This window comes from Tachypleus tridentatus, chromosome 9, assembly GCF_004210375.1.
Source record: "Tachypleus tridentatus isolate NWPU-2018 chromosome 9, ASM421037v1, whole genome shotgun sequence".
In the NCBI taxonomy this organism is placed as follows: domain Eukaryota; kingdom Metazoa; phylum Arthropoda; class Merostomata; order Xiphosura; family Limulidae; genus Tachypleus; species Tachypleus tridentatus.
In genome coordinates this window covers 139563635-139582105 of record NC_134833.1, presented here as the reverse complement: position 1 = coordinate 139582105, position 18471 = coordinate 139563635, and the positions used below count along the sequence as shown (strand labels likewise).

Sequence of the window (18471 nt, the reverse complement as noted above, 5' to 3'; positions counted from 1 at the left end):
TTCTCCTTCTGTATATAATTAACTCCTTATAAACTTCTCACTCTCTCTATACTTCACTCTTTTACAGTATTTTAACATTGTCTCATATTAAGATTTTTTTTCTCTTTCTGTATATAATTAAGTCCTTAATAACTTATGTTCTCGAGTGGATGATTTATTTTTAGTTATCTTGTTTTTATTTAATTTTACAAGGTATCGGCAATTTGTATGGCTATCATCAGGAAACTGACATTTCTCCAATACGTAAACAACGTTTACTCTAATATCAAATTCACTCATGACGAAAAAAATGAAAGCCAGTTTTAAATTGCATGAACATAACAATCGTAAGAAATTCCCAACAGTTTTAACACGAAATTCTTCCACAGATCTGGTGATGATAACAACTATGTAAAGTCCACTAACTCAACAATAAATTTGCACGTTATCATGTGTTCACAAGATAGCATTTAACGTATGTAATAGATGTAATAGTAGCAGACCGTAGCATGAGCTAGAATTAATATCTGACACATTTATTAACAAGTTATTTTAAAATTAATTTTTACAAAATGGTTGTATGCAAGCGAGGCTTAAGTTACCGTAAACGCCTTCGTTGGCAAATATCTAATCTAATTATTGTTAGATGTTCGTGAATAGTTAAGTATCAAGGTATCGAAGTTCACGGCTGTAGTTACCAGATTTATTGCAGAAACTATTGCATTTTCACCCTATGCATTAGACACCACTTTGCTTTATCTCTATTTCTCATGCATATAAGAACGTATTATTATTATAAAGTGTTTCTCCATCTGGTTTTGAAGAGTATTGTTCTAATGTCCTTTGACTAGAGATTTTCTCTCTGTATCCTTACACAGCATGCGGTTCCATAAGTTTTAACTAATCAATTAAATGGTTACAGTCGCTTTAACCGAGTATAAATTACTTTGTGTTGGAAACAATGCAAGAAAAGCATACGGGATATAATTAATTTACACAGGTAAATGCTTCCAGTTATAGTTATGTCTGAAAAATAATAAAATATATTTTCAAGGAAGCATATTTATGAATCAATATTATTAAATGAAGTAAAGTCCAAGGACGTGTCATTTCATAGAAGGTTAGTCTTAAATGTCTCCACGGAAGAAAAACAAAAACAAACTCGTATAACCAAATGATTAGGAAAAAAAACGGCCTCCGAGACCACACTGCAACCTTATATGAAACAACAAGCTAACTTGTAAAGTGGAAGCTACGGTTATGAAAGAAAATATTTGGGCACCAAAAGTCAAAGCGATGTAATTTGCTTCATCCTTTGGAACCGTTTCATAAGTATGGCAAAGAAAAGTATGTAACTCACAATGACCTATAACCCAAGATTAACATTTGCTATATCCCTTGGGATCGTTTCAAAAGTATGACAAAGAAGAATATGTGATTCACAATGACCTATAACCCAAGATTAACATTTGCTATATCCCTTGGGATCGTTTCAAAAGTATGACAAAGAAGAATATGTGATTCACAATGACCTATAACCCAAGATTAACATTTGCTACATCCCTTGGGATCGTTTCAAAAGTATGACAAAGAAGAATATGTGATTCACAATGACCTATAACCCAAGATTAACATTTGCTACATCCCTTGGGATCGTTTCAAAAGTATGACAAAGAAGAATATGTGATTCACAATGACCTATAACCCAAGATTAACATTTGCTATATCCCATGGGATCGTTTCAAAAGTATGACAAAGAAGAATATGTGATTCACAATGACCTATAACACAAGATTAATATTTGCTACATCCTTTGGGATCGTTTCAAAAGTATGACAAAGAAGAATATGTGATTCACAATGACTTACAACCCAAGATTAACATCTTTCTAGCCATACCTTGAAATACATTTCGTTTTCCTTAAGAAAGACAGCCGAAAAAGCTGGAAGAGTAGTAATCGCATTTGACCACTAAAATGGAAAGTACTCCAATGCAGGACAGTGGAGTTTTGTGCCTTAGATATGCTTAAATGTCTTCATGTTTAGTGGAAAGTTTGTCAGAATTTATAATTTAAGATAATCCTTATCATCTTTTGCACAAGCTTGTTATAATGATGTCTGTGGTTCTGGGAAGTAGTGCATGTAATCAAGTTCGTTAGAAATCTGGATAACAGAGAGAATACTTCCACGAACAGCAAGATATATGGAACATCGTTCTTATAAAGGATGATTAACTCCTTAATAAACTGTTATGATCGGACAATAATTATCGTTACATTTAATAACCACAAAATAGATGTTAAACTTTGCAAAGATCTCACGCTACTGGTCTAATCAAATGTCATATAAACCATCTCGCAAATTTGATATCGTTTACTTTGATTGTATCTACCGACAGGTGGTGAAACTTATTCTAAAAACGTTTTCATAAAGCAAGAAACTCTCTAACCCCATTTCCAAGCACTGAGAAAAAAGGCCTTATCACACCAATGAAAATATTTCTGTAATTCTGAAGTCCGTGTGTAACAGATACACAAAATCGTCAAGAGTGTGTGCGCCATCGATTCAGTTTCGCGCTAAGTTAGCGATTAAAGGCGTGTTAGTAACTCTACCCTAATAAAAGGATGAAGAAAAATTGCTGCGACTCTTATAGGATAAAACTTTAGGATAATTACGGTATATTTCCACGGCTGTTCCCAATGTCGGAATGCCATTGTTCTTATGTTTCTGAACAGATTCAAGCATCATCCATCCATCACAGTAAAAACCAGTTTCTGGCAACATTCGCGAATATGCTAAATTCGTGATATTACTGCGTGCAACTAGAATGCATGAATAAAATACAGAAAATGTTAAAATAAACCAAAACAAAATATATCGAAGATTGTTCTTTTTAATTTCGCGCGAAGCTACTCGAGAGAGCCATCTGCGCTAGCCGTTTCTAATTTAGCAGTGTACGACTAGAGGGAAGGCAGCTAGTCACCACCACCCACTGCCAACTCTTGGGCTACTCTTTTACCAACGAATAGTGAGATTGGTCGTCACATAACGCCCCCACGGCTGAAAGGGCGAGCATATTTGGTGCGACGGTGATTCGAACCCGCGACGCTGGGATTACGAGTCGCACGCACTTGGCCATGCCGACCTATTTTATCGAAGAAGTCTACGAGAGTTCCAAAGGGATGAGACGTATTTAAAATGAGTTTATTAACATATTCCATTTTCTTACATTTCAGCAATATGCTCACGTTTCTTTATGCATTCGCGTTCTGTTTTGTTTTTTTTAACCTTTTACCAATTTCTAGTTTCTGCTCCAAAATCAGAGCTACCCGTTTTTGCTTTAGGCCCACTATTTCTGTACGTTTACTCTCCACGCTCGCGATTGTCGACAAGATAATAAGTGCAATTTGTTCTAGAATGAAGCATGCGTTTTACATTGTCTCTGTGCGCTCAGAGCGTTCGCATTGGCAACACCATTTATGAAATGTGGTGGGGGGGGTGTAGAAAGAGATAACCAGGGTTGCAGACGACCGCGCGGCCTGAATAAATGATGCTCTCGTGTACATCTTTCCCGCTATATATCTCAAGCGAAGTAAGCATTCTAAAAGAAGTAAGAATATTGCTTCACTTTTATACTATCAAAGTTAGAATGTGTTAAATACACAGCGTTCAGATTTTAATCAAGATAAAAACAATAAAGCTCGTTATTCTCGAAATTAGGTTTACTTACTAAACATCATATATAAAAAGTCTAATCATTTTGTGTGAAGAACAATCAACGTTTTAAATATATAAACAGCTAACTGCAGTTTGTCAAATGGGATGCGTAAATTGGTGAAGGTATTCCTTTCCATGTGGCCCAGCACTGTCAGGCGGTTAGGGCGCTCGACTCGCAATCTGAAGGTCGCCAGTTTGAATCCTCGTTCCACCAAACATGCTCTCCCTTTCAGTCGTGGAGGCGTTATGATGTGATGGAGAATCCCACTAATTATTGGTGAAAGAGCAGCCCGAGAGGCGGCAGTGGGTAGAGATGTTGCTTTCCCTCTAGTCTTTTAACGTTAAATTGGCTGAAGATTAGCGTAGATAGTCATCGTGTAGCTTTGTACGAAATTTAAACAAAACCTTTCCACGTAAAGGGTATCCAGAGGCATGGTAACGAATCCAGCTGTTAGCGACATCTATAAATTAATAAGACTACAAACTTAAAATGACATCCGAATCTTCAACAGAATGTTAAAGTTTAAGAGTCACATGTAAGCCTAGTGATGTAGGCTACGAATGCCATGTGTCAGCACTAGTTAGTCAACTTTTAGTAAAACTGAAAACACAAGACAGGATGAGAAAGAGTAGAACAAACCAACGTAATACTAGAAATAAATAAAACTGATGTTTTTATTTAACTGGACACTGAACGTTTCCTTTTACAGCTTCTTCAAGAGCGTTAACTAAAACACACACACCGCAATTGACACTACAAAAGTTGCAACTGTTTGGGTAATTTGATGATGCTCATTCTAAAAATTCTGTTGAAAATTACTGAATCACCTCTAGTTCGTGAGTTATGACATATTTGTTAAAATATTCTTATTTTAATGAAAGTAAAAACTCTTTCTTTTAATTACTATTTGTTCATTGGAAATTCCATTTAAGAATATCCAAAAACAATACAGCAAAGCAACAGCAGTTTAAAAACATTAGTATTATAAGATTACATACTGTAAAAATACATTCAGACACACAAATCAACAATGTTTGGTATAGAGGTCTAGAACAAGTGAAACAACTTTTAGATCATCACCCATGTTCCACCTGTTTGATGGCCTCAAGTTTTAGCTGCATGTTTTGATAAGTTTCTTTCATGTTTACAGCATAAGCAACAGGAATCAATGGCTCAGTGTTCCCATTGTACAAAAGTTTGTTTTGTTTTTGAATTTCGCACAAAGCTAATTGATAGCTATCTGCGCTAGCCGTCCCTAATTTAGCAGTGTAAGACTAGAGGGAAGGCAGCTAGTCATCACCACCCACTGCCAACTCCTGGGCTACTATTTTACTAACGAATAGTGGGATTGACTGTCACATTATAACGCCCCCACGACTGAAAGGGCATGTTTAGCGCGACGGGGATGCGAACTCGCAGCCTTCAGATTACGAGCCGCACGCCTTAACACGCTTGACCATGCTGGGCATTGTACAAAAGTACAGCTTTCAGACTAACTTTGGATGAGTGGATAAAAGAGTATCCGTTTTTGAGGATGATGTTCAGTACCTAATTCATCATTCAGTGCATCAACATTTGTACAAAAACACAAAGTATCTGACATACTGTAGTGAGAAACAAGACTTTGATGGTGACTTCAGTAAACCAAAACTTGTTCCTAGAGCTAATAAATTTTATTGTTGTAAACAAAAAGCATGAAGTTCTCCACACTGCTTTGACAGAAACAAGTCACGAATCAGATAATTTAGATATTGTATGATCAGATGAGGCAGTTTATATGATGTGCCACACGAATAGAATAACTAGGTGATGAGAATGAAGATGGTTCATTATCTTCTTCACAGAATAACTCTTATGTTTCCCAAGTTGCTGATGGATGGGTCACTGGAAGACCATCCCTATGAGGTATTAGTTCCATAGCAAATGCAATATCTGGATATTTAATGTACCGCTTATTTTTGGTTAAATATTCAGAAATATTAGTCATTTAAAAATTAGACTTGGCTAAATGATCTTTAGTCTCATATCATATAATGAGGGTTACAAATGACACACATTCTCTTTTCCTATTCAGCTACTGTCTCAAGCCAGATGAGAAAACTATGCAATACATACGTGAAGCTCAGTGTTTTACATGATCACAAATTTTACACCCAAAATAGGGGTAATAAGCTACCTTTACCCTGTGTGTGCGATGTTTTTCTTTCGTGAATCTTAATATATTTTCCAAAAATGTTTAAACGATTTTTGCACTTTCGGGCTTTACTTTAAGTGGAGGCAACCAGAATTTCAAATGATTTTCTAAAATATATATAATTATGTATACAGAAATAAAGCTTAAAAATAATGTTTTGTGAAATTTGACTATATCGCGGGTGTAAAGCGAGGATGAAAACCGGACTTTATTATGACTGCGCGCAGAGGAGGCGAAGTGATCAACTGAGTGAGTGAGAGGCAACTGAAAGACAGGCGTCTGACTCCGCTCTTTTTATGCTCATACGATGGACTTCTCAAATGTTCTAGCAAACTCATTATGTGAGGGTTTCGTGATTCTCAGGTATTGCAGGTGAGCGTGAGAATGAAGCAAAACTGGCGCAATTCGCTACAAATACATCAAGAACAAATATCATATGTGAGCAATATATTTGAAGTTTTACACTGATACAACACATATTTGAAGTTATCTAAAATGTAATACTTTTACGTGTTAATCTATCCAAGTAAACAGTGTAAGAATCTATTTTATTTAGTTGATTGTATAGCATTTCACATAGTTTTGATAAAATGTTGAGATATTAGAATAGTTCAAAATCTAGAGGTGATAAACAAATTCTGTCTGTATTTTTGTAATCAGCATCATCATATTATCATGAATCATGCGAGTTTTCTCCTGCGACAAATTTTTGTCGTTTAGTGTAATGATATCACAACAAGGTATCATTATACGTTAATTAAGTACTGAACAATATTAGATAACTAGATAACCACCATGTGTCACCTACGTCAGGCAAGCACTATAAAATGTTAGATAAGCAGATAACCACCATGTGTCATCTACGTCAGGCAAGCACTGTAGATTAAATCATATCCTTTCTCTAACCCTAACGCCGAAGATAGCACTTGTTATTTAATTTCAGCAACCGACGAATGACAAATGCATGAATCATTACGTAATTTTTTTAATGGTGAAAATGAAACATTAAATTTCTGTTAATTGATACGTCATTACGATCATATGAAATATAATCAGATTTATCATGCCCATTAGGCTTCGACAAATAGACCGAGGAAGTTTTGTGTATTTTGTTCATTGTTAACAAGCACAGATCGTCACACAAATTATTGACGATTAATTACTTTTAGCTCTCTATTTAAGTTAACATTTACTAGCGTCTTGTTAGTTGTAATAATTATTTTCGGTTTTCAACAGTCCGATCAATAATTATCCATATTTGGCGAGTTCAGTTCTCGTGTAACTTACTACGCCACTAAATTGGAGTCTTCCCTCAGGGTGTGTATACACACAGCTACCTTTTATTCTACAGTTAGCGTGAATTGTGATATTAAAACACTTATCCGCGTTTTCCGCCTGTACGACGTTAAGATGGTGGTAAAACAAAGCGAACTTTAAAGTTTACTCTGAGAAAATGAAATAAACATTTTGGAACAAGGAAATAAGAAATGTTTTAATTTAGGTTCTTCTGAGGTTGAGAAGCGAACTTTATGGCTTCAACCGTAACAAACTCTCCAATATATTTTTGTTTACACTTTGGTACTAATTATTATTTTCAGTTATCTGTAGTGAGAAGAAGTGCCATAAAATTAACAAGTTTTTACCCAATCAAAAAATTAATTCGTTATTTAGCACAAGATTTGAAGACAGAAGCTAAAATAATTAACTAAAAACAAATTATTTATTAATGTTTCACGTTTATATTACATTTTATTCACGCTGGCAAACAACTAAAATTTCCTATAAAAATAATATTTTTGTAATTGAAACATATTAGTTATGCAGTAAAATTTAAATCCAGACCTCAACTGACTTTATATGTCCTTCTTATCTACGTACGTATGAAGAATGAATTACAGTGAGCGATATCAAATTCAGGTGTGTGTTCTTAGACCATAAGTATGGTCAATGCAACCGCCCCTTCTGTCCGCTCAGACCAGTGCTCCGAGCTGACCTCAACGGGATGTAGGGCTATCATTAAACACTGATGAAGATTTGCTTGTTTTGAATTTCAGGCTAAACTACACGAGAGCTATCTGCGCTAGCCATTCCTAATTTAGCAGTCTAGAGAAAAGGCAGCTAGTCATCATCGCAAACTCTTGGGTTACTCTTACCAACGAATAGTGGTATTGGCCGTCACATTATAACGTCCCCAAGGCTGATATGGTGGGTATAGTTAGTGTGACGGGGATTCAAACCCGGGACCCTTAGATTACGAGTCGAATGCCCTAATCACCCGGCCATGCCGGACCAACTGATGAAAAGAAAAGATGGCAAGCAGTTCTCTCCTGCCTTGCGAGTTGCTTACGATAAAAGTGTGGAAATATATATTAACATCTACAGTTCACAGATATTAGTAATTAAAACGACGGTAATCCACGTTATACTAGTGTTGGTTGCAAGCGATGTGAAACTGACAGCTTCCTAGTTCAGCGTTTCATCTATTATATATTTACACAACTGATTCAGCTCGCGCAGACTCCACTCCTCAGCAGGAATAAGTGGGAGGGTCACTTGTCACTCTTCGGTTTTGAAACAAGCAATTATTAGGTTATAGAGAGACAAATACGAAAAGATCTAAAATTAATTATCCACAAGTTCTGAAGAAGTACTGCTCACCGCTCGCTAATGTTCCTACCCAAGATAAAGCGTGTAATTAATGGGTTTTGAAGAGACTTACAACAAATATTGTGAAGTGCTAAGGTTAGAGACGTTCAATGGAAGTTGATGTAAAGTTTCGATTGCTGGTTCTTCACGCACCACGCACGTCTTGTGAGGTGCATCGCACTCGTGTATTTTGCGTGCGGTTAAAAATAGCACAATTAATGCAATGTAAGGTACAGGATACAATGGCTCCAGTAACGAAAGCACTGTTCAGATATGACAGTAACAATGCAAAATGGGAAAACATGACACCGCTAATACTTATCGCAGATGAGAAAAGTAAAAAACAACAGGTACATTTAATTAATGGTAATAAATGAACCAGAAATAATGCATAAACCGGAAAATGGAAATAATACAACAGATAGAAATGACACCAGTGATAAAACACAGCGGGGGTAATACGGCACCGATCATTACTAACATTTTTAACACTACAGATGTCGCACCAAACATGTTAGCCCTTTCAGCTGTGTAAGCGTTATAATGTGACAGTCAATCCCACTATTCGTTGGTAAAAGAGTAGCCGAAGAGTTGGCGGCGGGTGGTAATGACTAGCTGCCTTCCCTCTAGTCTTACACTGCTAAATTAGGAACGGCTAGCGCAGGTAGCCCTCGAGTAGCTTTGCGCGAAATTCAAAAAGCAAACAAACAAAAACAAACAGTACAGAAAAGAGCAAAATAATTTTATAACATTTACGTTATAATCTTTTTTTTTTTTTGCTACCTTGTATTACCACTGGGGCAAGTTTATACGGACAGTTATGACACAGGTAAAATTGCCTCCAGTGGTAATACAAGGTAGTAAAAAAAAATTATTACGTAAATATTATAAAATTATTTTGCTCTTTTTTTTGTTCAAAAAAACAGTACCATTTATTTCTCAGGGGTGGTGGGTAGCCTGCATTTGTTTTGAGTGATTATACACAATCGCTCATATAGTGTGTGTGTGTGTGTGTGTGTGTGTGTGTGTGTGTGTGTGTGTGTGTGTGTGTGTGTGTTTTCTTATCGCAAACCCTCATCGACCTATCTGTTGTGTCCACCGTGTGGAATCGAACTCCTGATTTTAGTGTTGTAAATCCGAACACTTACCCTGCCCCAGTGGAGAACCGTCCATGTGATACATGTGATGTTAGTGTATTAATTTCAAGTAGCATTCGTTTCGTTTGCTTTTGAAATTCGCGCAAAGCTACAAGAGGGCTATCTGAGCTACCGTTCCTAATTTAGCAATGTAAAACTGGAGGGAAGGCAACTAGTCATCACCACCCACCGCCAACTCTTGGGCTACTCTGTTACCAACAAATAATGGAAGTGACTGCAACATCATAATGCCCCCAGGGCTGAAATGGCAAGCATGGTTTGGCGTGACAGGGATTCAAACCCGCGACCCTCAGATTACCTAACCAACTGGCCACGCTGGTGGGCTTGTAATATTTCTGTATTACGAGAAGGCTCCCAGGTCACAAAATGTAACCTTTACAAAATAATCTTCTTAATTATAACACACAGATAGTTTGGTATTCAAGGCATATTACAAACAGTAAACACAGGAACACTAACCTGTTATACTCCAAGGTGAAATTACACTATTAGCATTGTATCTCTAACAGACTTGTGGTTCTATCCGCTACAGCTAAATGTATGGTGGCACTATTAGCACTTTAGTGTTGACGAAATGGTAACTAATATTTCCACAATTTGTGTGAATGAATTGGTTTCCTTTCATTTTTTTTACAACCACAAATGTCAGGCATAAAAAACAACAACAACGCGAAAACTGTACGTAACTGATTGTGTTTGCATGCATTATTTGCATACGAACACAAGATAGAATCATAGAATATATGGTGTTGTACCTACGTCTTTCCAAATGTTTAAGCGTCTTGCTTCAAATGGATATGCTCCCCAAAGGCACAGCGGTAAGTTTGCGGACTTACATCGCTAGAAACTGGGTTTCGATACTCGTGGTGGGAAGAGCACAGATAGCTCTTTGTGTGGTTTTGTGCTTAAAAAAACACCAAAAAAAACCCGAATATTTCAGCATTTATTAAGTTTTGGCGTTACGTTTTTATTTGTTTATAATTAATTACAAAGCTACACAATGGGCTATCTGTACTCTGCCCACCATAAGTATCGTAAACCAGTTTCTAGTGTTGTAAGTCTGCTGTGCCACTGGGGGGCGTTACATTTTGTAAATACAGTAATTTTTGCATTTATACTTATGACAAAGCCTTTAATGCAATCTGCCGCTGTCTTTAATTCAGAACTGTACTAACCAATGGCAAATCAGAAAGTCAACAACACTACAACCTACGATGCATATTAAGGGACTGACTGCCACTCTTATAACAAAACCACAGCTTAAAGTACAAAAAATATTTGAAGGGTGGGGTATCGTGCGTATTGGAACACGGATCGTGAGTTTCGAAATCGAGAACTCCACGTAATAAGTAAAACACCGTAATAGTTTATTTGATCAATGTATCGCTTTCTTTATCGTTGGCCCGGCATGGCCAAGCGTATTAAGGCGTGCGACTCGTAATCTGAGGGTCGCGGGTTCGCATCCCCGTCGCGCCAAACATGCTCACCCTTTCAGCCGTGGGGGTGTTTTTATGTGACGGTCAATCCCACTATTCGTTGGTAAAAGAGTAGCCCAAGAGTTGGCGGTGGGTGGTGATGATTAGCTGCCTTTCCTCTAGTCTTACACTGCTAAATTAGGGACAGCTAGCACAGATAGCCCTCGAGTATCTTTGTGCGAAATTCCAAAACAAACAAACAAATTCTTTATTGTTTTTCCGAAACTATTATAAAAAAACAGATTTAACTGCAGAACTCCCTTCAGGAATTATTGTGTTCATAAACCAGACAGATTTAACTAGAGCACTCTGTATGACACACAGTTCGGGAATTATCGTGTTCATAAACCAGACAGATTTAATTAGAGAACTCTATATGACACACCATTCAGGAGATACCCTGTTCATAAAAACATATTTAACTAGAGAATATAATCTAGTTCACACTCAAGCAGTTGTTCAATCAACTGATGATATAAATAGCTGAGAGACCATTAATATGTGTATTATATTTCAGACGATTTGATGTGATTTGGTACTGTACGAAAGGCGTTATCGGCACTAGATTAGGCAAATACAGCGTAGTTAACATATTATTTTAAGTTCTAATCTACTTTCACCCACAATTTCTTACATATTTCTAAACAACAACTTTGTGCTACCTTTAAAAAAAAACACAAAAAAAAAACTCGACCATTATTGTGGGTTAATGCTATTGCTAATATAATATTAATTCGAAATTCCTTTAAGATTTGTATATAAAAATAATATTAAATTATTAACAGGTTAACAAAAGCATTAACTACCATACGGGTAAATTTAATAAGCTTGATTTTTTTTTAATCTTAAAAATGTTAAAAGACGATCAAATCTATTTGTTGTAAACGTTAAAGATAACTAAGATATGTCACAGTTAAAAATGAATTAGAATTAGGTATGCAATAAGCCTTTCAGACTTTACATATAATATGTAACGATCCTTCAGGATCAAAACCTCAGCTGAGTAAGCTCTCAACTGTATATTTTTACCCTTTAATTTCACTTAAAATGTGTGAAGTGTTTAATTGCTTTCTGTTGCTTAAAGTTAGCGTATCGGACTGGGAATGCGAGAGTTTAGGGTTAGAGACGTAATGCTACCAAACAGGTTTTGCACTTAAGAGTTGTGGGTGAGTTATAAGAGTGACAGTCAATCCAGGTGTTCGATCAAGTGTGACTACTTCAGACGACTAATACCACCTACTGTACTGGTTGTCTTCTCTCTGGTGAACATTATGGACGGCTCAGTAGAACCACTGTCCTAAACTACCAAAAAGTCGCTCTAAATCCTGATGTGATGAAAACACTAAACGGCCCGAGTAATCATGTCCAAATTAAAGCGATTTTAACACTTTCAGACCAGTTGGTTTGGTGTTTTATTTGGTGTTTTATAGCACAAAGCAACTAGATTTTCAAACTAGTTTTCCATTCTTTGTAAGACGCCTTCGAAAGTTTTTTTTTTTTTAATTTCGCGCAAGGCTATCTGTGCTAGCCGTCCCTAATTTTGCAGCGTAAGACTAGAGGAAAAGCAGCTAGTCATCACCACCCTCCGCCAACTGGGCTATTCTTTTACCAACGAATAGTGGGATTAACCGCAATATTATAACGCCCCCACGGCTGAAAGGGCAAGCATGTTTGGTGCGACGGGGATTCGAACCCACAACCCACGAATTACGAGTCGAACGCGTTCACCCACTGATTGTAAGTGTGTTCAAAAACTAAGAGTGGAAACTCAGTCGTTTTGTTTTTATTTTAGGACATCAGTTACATCAAAGAAACAAAATTGTAGAAAGTCGGCAAAAAAGCGCGAGATGGCGCAACACTCGCAGCCCGAACCACGTGTGTGAAACATGTTTTACATACACTGATAACCAAAATCTTAAGGTCAATGAACATAAAGAAAAAAATATGCATTTTGCGTTGTTAGACCCAACCACTTATTTGAGTAGAGCTTCGAAAGATGAAAATAGGAAAAGGGAAAATAAAAATAAAAACTCTTTCAGCATTTAATTGGGAAAATATAAACACCATGAAATTAGCCTAAATACTAGCTAGTCAAAAGTTTAAGACCATATTGAAACGAAGCGTTAACCGGTAAACACGTATCGAAATTTAGTCATTTTTGTTCAAGCATTAGCGTTGTCAACATCTCCCACTGACATCTCCTGTGTTACATTGAGTAAAGACATGGCAAAGGCTAAAGAATTAACAGAATTTGAACGTGGCAGAATTGTCGAGCTGCAAAAGCAAGGTTTCTCTCAACGTGCCATCGCTGGTGAGATTGGGTGTAGTAAAACTGCTGTTGCAAATTTCTTAAAAGACCCTGAGGAATACGGAACAAGAATTTCAAGTGGTCGGCCCAAGAAAATTTCGCCGACGTTGAGCAGAAGGATTCGACGGGTTGTCCGGCAAACACCAGCCGATCGTCGAACCAGATTAAGGCCCTCACGGACGCAGAATGCAGCTCAAGAACAATAAGACAGCATCTACGAGAGAAAAGCTTTAAAAACCGTAAACGTCTTCAAAGGCTACACCTCCTTCCACACCATGAAACAGCTCGGTTAAACTTTGCTGAGAAGCACCAAACATGGGAAGTAGAAAATGGGAGAAATTTTGTTCTCTAATGAGAAAACATGTAACCTGGATGGTGCAGATGACTTCCAATGTTACTGGCACGATAAGGATATTCCACCGGAGACATTTTCTACACGACACAGTGGAGGAGGTTTCATTATGATCTGGGGGTCTTTCTCCTTCCATGGAACAATGGAGCTTCAGGTTATACAGGGGCGTCAAACAGCAGCTGGCTTCATTGGCATGTTGGAGAGAGCATCCTAATAAAGACCCTAACTTGTGTGGAAATGACTGGATCTTTCAGCAGGACAACACTGCAATTCACAATGCCCGTAGGACAAAGGACTTTTTCATGGCGAATAACGTGATTCTTTTGGACCATCCAGCGTGTTCGCCCGAACTGAACCCCATTGAAAATGTTTGGGGTGGATGGCAAGGAAAGTCTATAGAAATGGACGGCAGTTCCAAACAGTGCATGATCTTCGTGAAGCCATCTTCACCACTTGGAATAACATTCCGCAAACGCTTATATCGACCATGCCAAAGGGAATGTTTGAAGTTATTCGCAATGACGGCTGTACAACTCACTACTGAGCCCTCTTGTTGGGCATTTCCTACCCTGTTTAGGACTTCTTTTTGGTATGGTCTTAAACTTTTGACCAGCTAGTATTTAGGCTAATTTCATAGTGTTCACATTTTCTCTATTAAATGCTAAAACGTTTTTTATTTTACCCTTTTATTATTTTCACAGGGCATTTTTTCTTTAGTTCATGTTTGGCCAGCAGTGGCCATGCCGGGCCTAAAATAGGTTTATTACTTATTATCAAAAAGGTACGTTTTTTACTATTAACACTTAAATTTTATCAAGTAAAATATTAAGTAATTTATTTAATAATACAGCTGGTTTGTTGAATAATTGTTCTTACTTAATTAGAAATAACTAATATATATACAAGTTTCGTTATGATAACAAATGTTTAAATAAAAGTTGAGCAACGCACTTCAAAAATATCAATTCCTCAGTGTAAGTTGGTAACATTCAACAAAATTCATTTTAAGAAAGATTTCCAACCTTTGTACACTTAATTTACTTTTTCCATCTTCTATAGTTTTAAAATTAAAAACGACTTTCCACGTCTACAAGGTGAAGTTCCAAGAATGCCGTAGTTAGCAACGGGGAAAATAGCTGCACCTCTTTCACTCGTTTACGTGATTCACGTATATTGTCTTAACAATAAACTTGACCTTTTAACATCATATTGTCAACGAACAATGGCACCCCCCCCTAAAGACTTCATGTTAGCTTACTCTACTGAACTCTACCTGAAACTAAACCATTTCTTAAATAATAATAACAAAAAAACCATTCGTATGCTTAAAGAAAATGACAATTAATAAACAAAAGTTTATGTTTGCTATGCAGAAAGCGAACGTGAGTGGCTAACCTGAAACTAAGGCACATGATATGAACATAACGTCTACATCAAATGCATACCTGTTGTGTTACCACATCAATGTTAAGCAAAGACAGACTGAAAACACAAAGATCATACTACGTTTCCCAGACTAATTTGTCAACTCACCTCTGTCGCATTTTATCACGGATTTCATAAAATAGGATAAAAAATTACTTGTAACTTAGTTCTCATACAGTACGTCTAAGCTTTAACTATACAACATTGTTACCGCAAATAATCAGTATTCTTCTGCTACATGAAAACCTACAATACTTAATCCACACGCTAAATGAAATAAATCAACAATACGTAATCCATAGACTACATGAAATAAATCAACAATACTTAACCCATACACTACATGAAAAAAATGAATATTTTAATATTAGAAGAGAATAATGCTTTCTGGACGTCTGAAGATCTACCTATATCCTGGTACGACTCAAATTGTTTAATGATTTCAATATACAAACTTGTGGACACAAACGATTCATTTAAATTTGGTGATGGATGTTCTTAACGAAAATAAATCGAGTGCTTTTATCCTATGTTCTAAGAAAAGACTAAATTTGATTAATCAAATGAGTCAAGTATGAATCATACGTCATATACTGGTTTAAAATTCCTACGAATTTTGGAAATAAGTTTTTATGTTTCTCTCTACTTCCTTCTTATGAAATTCCTGGAAAATGCACGTTTCTTTTTTGTCAAGTATTTATAAATTTACGATATTTTACACGTTAAAAATTTACATATATATACAGAATACTTCACTGAATGTTTTCATTACTGAACTAGGCTTGATGTTTTGTATAAAACAAAAACACGAAATCATCACTAATAATTATTAAAAATAATTCTGTATTACAGCATATTCTTCTCTAACCCTAAAAAGCAATTAAAAGTGGTAGTTGCGCGTGTCCATTGCACGAGAAAACAGATTTGTCCATTTCAGTGAAGATGGGGCTTTATTCTCATTCTTTATAACACTGTACATAAATTCATAGACACTTGGAAAAATGTCATGAAATTCTGTGTTTACTCACTGGACACTAATTTATAGTCGAGACAAACTCCCTTGCAATGGTAAAGGTATGAGATTCTGTCTTCCACAAGTGACAGCATATTTCATGTCCAACAGTCTTCGTGGAACAGTAAAGTCGTGAAATTATGTGTTTACCCAGTAAACACCTTAATTCATATCTCCCAGAAACAGTGTAGGATTTTGAAGTAATAAAATTTTGTCTTTACCCACTCTCTAAATCAGCCGACAAAGACTTCTTTGCAACCTTACTGAAATGTAGAATTATACCTAAATCACTAGTTAATTTAACAGACACATGCATTGACAGTATGCTGAACATCTCATTAGAGAAACAGTGTTAGCAATATCCAAGTAATGTACACTGTCTTACTGGCTTAACGAACTGGGAGAAAAACTAGGCAAGCAATCTGTACTCCGTAAAAGAGAGAATAACAATTAAATACATAAAAAATGTATAACTAAACGTTGAGGTCCATGTTGAAAAAGTTCACCTACTCATCTGTTTAAAGAAAAATGCCAACAATCGGTCAATTTAACTTAACTTAGGATATTTCCAAATCTGAAATTTCACTAAGTGAGACCAAAACGATAGACAAAAAATAAAATAAATAAATAAAATGAAAAGAAAAAAAGAAATGGGAAACATAATTAAACAAATAAATTTTAACTTTGGTATTTTATACCACAAGCTTAAGTTATACCACGTTTGAAAACAAGCATGAAAATCTGTAAAACTGGATTTCATTGGATATTCGACTTTATTCAGTAATTATTAAAACCTCAGGCCTAAATAATGAACTGTTGTAATCTTCCACGATTTAGAAATTATGAAAAACTAGTACACCTGACACTGCGAAAACAAGTAAACCAAGTTATAGTGATCTCAGTGGTATCTAAAAGGGTAGCTGGTTAGGTTTCCTTCGTAAGCCTAAGTTGTAATATGAAGTTATTATTAAAAATTACAGTTTGATTACGACAAAAGAATGAAAATACAAGGAATCTAATTTCAACAGCACCTAAATGTACGTTGTTGCTTACAAACAATTTCCAGCTCAACCTCAATCCAATCCAAACAGAGATAAATGAAAATATCCAGCACACAGTTCATCTACCAAACTGTCTTTGAGACTGCGAATTTAATATTCTGTTTTGAATATAACTTGTCTCTGATGGGTTTGCTTTTAATATTTTACACGTGTTCTGTCATTTTCATCTGCTGAATTCAGGCCCATTTCACTTTCTCAGATGGCGCGGTAACGTAACGCCCTCACAAAATTTAAAAATCTCCTTGTAGTCTAAACTCACTTAATTCATGAATAAAATTGAAATCAGACACTACCGGTCACATATATGAAAGCAGTTTGCAATAAAACTGTACAAGTTAAGAGAACACTGTCTTCACGAAATGTTAAATACAAAAACCAGACGCTCCTGAATATATAAAACGCCTTTTTAAATGAATCCAAATATTATTTCCACTGCTACAAGTTAAAACAAATAACTCTAATAAAACATCTGAAGCAATTTCAACGTCTCTTTCAGACCATTACAAAAGGAGTGAACTAACTTCTGAGAAAAGCCGAAGGCAAAGGATTCATAGCGGGAGTAAGCGAGAGGTTACACGACGTTTTCATTACGAACTCAGCGCAACACCGGTAGGTGGCAAAAGGAAATGATACACACACACACACACGACTCAAGCCTGGAGATCAAAGATTAACTTTCCACGATTGAACATGTAAACATCAACTTGCTCAAAGTAAAGTGGAGCGTCATAACAGATATTTTTGTAACGATTACAATTAGAATACTTGTAGTGAACAAAATAAAGTGAGAAATTATACATCTTACCTTTCAAAACCTGAACTACGATATGGTCTTATCCCAACACGACAACGATAAAGGTAGCACGCCCTTTGGATATATTACAGGAAACTGATACAGTGCCTCCATCTATGAAATAATTTAGTAGACTCATTTTGTTTACTCTTAGGAGTTATATAATGGATGAAACATCGTCAGTGACGATAAATTTACTGCATGACATATTCTTAAATTTCAATCTCTGTCATTCCTCACTAATCCAGCTAGTGAAATCAGACGTTTCATAGGCCAGAAGAGTTTATTCTTCAACGTAAAGAAGTTTAATTCAAATGTGTAAAAGCAAAGATTTAAAAATAAGAAAACAAAG

At 36.1% G+C, this 18471-nt stretch overlaps 1 protein-coding gene across 1 annotated transcript in view; it reads right to left on the bottom strand.

Annotated features, from left to right (window-relative positions):
- LOC143226513 (uncharacterized) overlaps window positions 1–18202 on the bottom strand; it is a 181747-nt gene extending 163545 nt beyond the window's left edge. Inside the window, exon 1 of the mRNA XM_076457548.1 lies at window positions 18132–18202. The gene's annotated coding sequence lies outside the window, so the exon portion shown is untranslated. The remainder of the gene's footprint in view (window positions 1–18131) is intronic.
- Window positions 18203–18471: the final 269 nt, after the last annotated feature.